Raw genomic sequence first — 6,000 nt, forward strand, 5'->3', positions numbered from 1 at the left:
TGCAAAAGGGGGGCGCCCAAGTATTGCATACTATACTGTACATGGACACACTTTTCATTAAGCCAAAATGTCTGTATTAAAAATCCTTTTTTTTTATGACTTTCTAATTTTATGAGATGCACCTGTATACTTACCTCCTCTGTGCAATCGTTTTTCACAGAGCAGCCTTGATCCTCTTCTAGGGTTTCCCACCGGCAATCCAGGCCCCTTCTCTTAATCGGGTGCTCCCACAGAAAGCCGATGTCCCTGGGGGCACCCGTATGGGCTCTCTACCAAGTTCCGCTGTTTTGTCTATTGACATTGACAGCAGTAATCGGCACTCCCCTCCCCCCTCCCCCCTGCACCCGTGTCCCTAAATTTGATTGACGGTAGAGGGAGCCAACACAGTTAGAAAGCACCCTGTAGGGACACATTTAACCATTTGATCGCCCCTGGTGTTAACCCCTTCCCTGCCAGTGTCATTAGCACAATAACAGTGCATATTTTTAGCACTGATTAATCTAGTAATGTCACTGGTCCCCCCAAAAGTGTCAAAAAAATTGTGAGTTAGGGGTCTCATCTGTCAGCCGCAATGTCGCAGTCCTGCTAAAAATCACTGATCGCCGCCATTACTGGTAAAAAAATATAAATAAATAAAAAGGACATAAATATTTTCCCTAGATTGTAGACGCGACAACTTTTGCACAAACCAATCAATATACACTTATTGGGATTTTTACCAAAAATATGTAGCAGAATACATACAGTATTGGCCTAAAATGATGAAAAATTTTGATTTTAATTTTTTTTATTAGGAATGTTTTATAGCAGAAAGTAAAAAATATATATATATTTTTTTCAGAATTGTCGCTCTTGTTTTGTTTTTAGCGCAAAAAGTAAAAATCGCACAGGTGATCAAATACCACCAAAAGAAAGCTCTGTTTTTGGGAAACAAAAGGACGATTTTATTTGGGTACAGCGTCCCACAACCACGCAATTGTCAGCTAAAGTAACGCAGTGCCATACCGCAAAAAAATGGCCTAGACTCTGAGGGGGTAAAACCTTCCAGTCCAGAAGTGGGTAACTTTAAAAGCAATACATTTAAAAGGTGTAGCAAATTTTCAAGGCATTGGGCCTGATATGGGTCTGCCATTGTTACCGGTAACACTTCCAACACATTTAAGTTGAATACCAAAGTGTGAGAACTGAGAAAATGACCATTCCGGCATCTTTGGTTTGTTTTGTTTACTTTGTAATGGGGATGGGAGAAGGGAATGAGTGGGATACTCCTCTGGCTCAACTAGGTTTAACTGGGACTCTTTACAGAAAAATGCCCGTTAGCGCTGTCTTGACGCCAGCTGAATGCCGACCAACGCTTCCTGGCGCTTGAAGATACTGTTTTGCTGAACTGTGCTAGAACTTCGACTTTAACACTCTGGTTAACTCAGAAGATCCAGGACTGTAGAACACTTGACTCTTGACACTCTGTTTAGCTCAAAAGTCCGGTGAACAGCTCCCTCCAGCCCTTCACTGACTGAGGTAGCTCCTTGTAACTGCTTGTGCTGCTGCAACTCTTAACACTGCACACTGCACGCTGTACACTTAACTCTTCAGGGCCCAACTGCTGGCGCCCCCTTTACACTTCAGGGTCCTCTGACTAGGCACCCCCTCTAACACTTCAGGGTCCTCTGACCAGGCACACCCTTTACCGCTAGCTAGCTCCTGGATCCCTGGGACCTTCACCGGAGTGGTCCCCTTTAAGCTAGGCAGACCCCAGGGGCAGTTCACAGTACTCACGAACTTGCAATGCTTTCCTGGAACTGAATCCCTCTTCCTCCACTGGTCCTCGGCACACAGGATCCCCTCTGCAGCTCAGCTCTCTCTGTACTCTCAGGCAAGCCACCCGAGACACCTGATCCTTCTGACAGGAGGAGAGAAAGCCGTACTCTCCCTCCTGGGACTCTTCTTCCCGCCAAAGACGCTGCGTCATGCGCTCCCCTCAAACGTATACCCACTCCCAGAATCCTCTGCGGCAGAATCTGCCTTCTGGGGTAGATATAGGCCTGAATGTGCCACTGATTGGGTTTCCTCCACTGCCCAATGAGAATCCTCTCATGGAGCCAGTGGGGAGACTCCCCTCTCAGCAACCACACCTGGGAGACATGACAGCCCAGCTGAAAATCATGGCCCTGCTGTTAGGCAGCCAAGGCCCCATATACTTTTGCCTAGCACCTACCTTGTAGGGTTCTACAAACGCATAGTGCTCTCCATAGTAAAGTACTTATTGCTCCAAAGTAAATACACTCACTTGTATACAGATCATAGAAACATAGAAAGTAAAGGCAGAAAAAAAGACCAAATGGTCCATTGAGTCTGCCCCATTTTTTACATTTATATATATTTTGGGGTTATTTTAGGGTTTTTGTTTTTGTTTTGCTTTTTCTGTTACCATTCAAGGCTGAGTATAGATTTATGTTTGTCCTAAACATGTTTGAATCAAACAAGTCTACAGTCACAGGGTGTCCTCATGACGGCAGCGTGACATATCATCAGATAACTTTTCCGGGAGCTATACACCGATCTCTCCGAGGTTGCAAGGAGTTATTTGATGACATGTGCCATTGTCCTCATGAGGCCACCCCATGACTGAAAGCTTGTGTGATCTATTTACAAGTGAGTGTATTTACTTTGTAGCAATATAAACTTTACTTCAGAGAGCTCTGTGTTTTTTTCCTATGGGTTATGATCCTGGAGTCAGAGCAGTTTGCATCCACCACCACCACCAGAGGGAAGACAGACGTGCCCTGGCTATAAGGGAGTTGTGCGTTTTGGACATTTTCACTTAAAGTCATATTAATAAGGTGAGGGAGTGCCCATAAGAGTTTTTGGTATGGCTTTATCATGATGAATGTCTTCTGTGTGTAATTGGGTAATGTATATATTTTTTATTGACGTTAAGTTTTATAATAGTGCAGCATTTATTTTACTAGTCCCAGTGATACATATAAGGTGAGGGTAAGGAGCATATGGTTATAAATTACTGTTATAGGTCCCTGTATTTAAATAATACTTGTCTGACCTAACCAGGGCAAGCATACATGAAAGGTGTTCTGTTCAGGTGTCAGAACTAAGGGTAGGTTAGATCAGGGGTTCCCAAACTTTTCAGACCGCGACCCCCAATATTAGATTGCTGACGACCCGCGACCCCTCCCCCTCCCCCTCGTATGTAAGATTTGCGATTTGGTTACATACTGACAGAGCTAAAACAAAAAGGAACACAATCTCTAAGCCAGGCTATTTTATTAACAAATTACAGCCCACCAGCAGTGTCCATACATGCAGCCCACCAGCAGTGTCCATACATGCAGCCCACCAGCAGTGTCAATGAATGCAGCCCACCAAGTGTCCATACATGCAGCCCACCAAGTGTCCATATAAGCAGCCCACCAAGTGTCCATATAAGCAGCCCACCAAGTGTCCATATAAGCAGCCCACCAAGTGTCCATACATGCAGCCTAGCAAGCGCAATGTCCAAATATGCAGCATCGCAAGCGCCATTGGAACTAACCTCATTTTGTTTCAAAAAAGACCGGGAAGCAGCGCCGAGAGCAGAAGGGGCGGGCCGGGCCGAGAAGGAAGGACGAGCTGTCATACCGTAAGAGCAGAAGGGGGCGGGCCGAGCCGAGGAGAAGGGAGAACGAGCGAGCGCAGTCATCGGAAGTCCCGTCTCCTCTGCCGAGACGTGTGACGTCTGTCATAGGCGGGACTACCGATGACTGCGCTCGCTCGTTCTCTCTTCTCCTCGGCTCGGCCCGCCCCTTCTGCTCTAATGACAGCTAGTCCTTCCTTCTCCTCGGCCCGGCCCGCCCCTTCTGCTCTCGGCGATGCTTCCTGGCCGTTTTTTTTTTTAATATCGGCGTATAACACGCATCTCGCGACCCCCCGCTCCCCACTCCGCGACCCCCCGGGGGGTCGCGACCCCCACTTTGGGAACCACTGGGTTAGATGGTCAGTGCAAAAATATAGGGATTCAAAAGTAAAAAGTAAACATAGCAATTTATTGTGAAATAGTATTATCTTGAGTACATTTCCGTACAGATATAGGCTCAGCCTTTTATATGTGACCAGTATAAACACAAAAAACATACATAAAAAACAAGACATACAACGTGAAACATTAAACATTTAACAAGGTACCGGCCGGTGCATAATATGACATCATTAGGGTATTTATAATCAAAATTAAATCATTCTGGCGGTGTACACCGTTTTTTTATTCTCCTATGATGTGTGTCTGTGGACTTGTGGGGGAAGTTATTAATCAGTAGTTTTTTGCTTGAAAAAGCAGGTTGGGTGGGGGTCCGGGGTGTTGGGTGGCTGGAGTAGTTCCTTCTCCACTTAAGGTATTTACACAATCCAAGGTTTTGGCAGTATTTTTTCTCCTTTACTCCGAGTCTATTCTATGACTCGTAGTTGGATCGGCAATTGCCTAGATTTCTAACTGCTTCCCTCTCAAGGTGTAAATGGAACGTCAGGTTTCAGCGGGTCATTGATTTGGTTAGGAGGTTTTTCAGAGTGTATCTCCTTTTTATGTTTGCAGCATTGGTGGAGGGGTGTCAGGTAGTTTGAATGCCCCGCCGTTTCTCGGGGACTATGCAGAGTGTGTGTCTCTGTGTGGCTATATTGCGGGATGCCTCAGTATTTGTCCCCGCCTCATCAGAGACACTCTGTCAGCCGAACGGCTGATTCTTCACCCCTCTTCCTGGACGGTTTAGTGTTTTCACTTACCTGACCTCCGACTCCTTGCCGCACTGCTCTGTCTTCTGTCCTCCGCTGAGATGCCGCTGAAGTGCCTGGTCCGTGCGTTGCTTCCGATCCTCCGGCTCCGAGTAGCTCCCCTGCTGTCCACGTCTGTGACACTCGTTTGTTGCACTGGTCGGGAGTGATGACGTCAACGTGTTTCGCTTCTCCGATTGGCGTAGCTTCGTCTGGACGTAATCTAACCCGCCCCTGTGCCCTTTTAAATACATGTCTTCACAGGTGATCGGGTTAAACATTGATTGAATACTCGGGGAGTGTTTTTTTTTGTGAATCAAGGTTACACATCTGCTGATTTGTTAAAGGATTTTACACCTTCATATATTCAAAGGCATAGCATACTCAAATAGATGGTTTTGCAAACTTATTCAATTTTTACTAGCTATGTTTCTAAAGAGTCTCCGTTTGTTTTTAGTGAAAGTTCTTTTCCTCTTTCTCCTTATCTTTATGGACGATATTGCTGCGTGTCTGTCCATGTATGGCAATTTTTAATTGTTTAAATTTTTTAAATTTTTATCGTACCATACATAGTTTTTTTCCCCGGGCTTAAAAGGGGGACTTTGAGGAGAAGGGGGGGGGGGGGAAGAACAAACATATACTTAAACATGACTGATTATCAAGACTTATTGACAACAATGACACTAATTCATATACTGGTTTCTCTTGATAAAGAGGGGGAACATGTATATTTTTTATATTTAAATTTTTATATTTAAATATTAATTATTATTGTTGTTTTTTAAAAAAAGTTCTAGTTTTTGACGTGGGGATAGGTTTATGTTGGATTATTTGGTTCTGTTCTCTCTTTGTCGTGTATGGCTTACTTTGTTGGGATATGATTGTTTGACGCTTTATTCACAACATTCTCTGATGGGAGAAGTTTTAATTTCCTCTTTCTTTTGATTTTGTTATACTTTAGTGGTTCCTATCATCTTTCCAGAAACACCTGAAAGTTCATTTCTGTATTTAACCCATTGGGGGTAAGGCTATTTAAATTAAATATCCACCATTCACTACCTGACACCCCTCCACCAATGCTGCAAACATAAAAAGGAGATACACTCTGAAAAACCTCCTAACCAAATCAATGACCCGCTGAAACCTGACGTTCCATTTACACCTTGAGAGGGAAGCAGTTAGAAATCTAGGCAATTGCCGATCCAACCATGAGTCATAGAATAGACTCGGAGTAAAGGAGAAAAA

This window comes from Pelophylax lessonae (genome assembly GCF_965119305.1).
Source record: "Pelophylax lessonae genome assembly, chromosome: 6".
Lineage (NCBI taxonomy): Eukaryota > Metazoa > Chordata > Amphibia > Anura > Ranidae > Pelophylax > Pelophylax lessonae.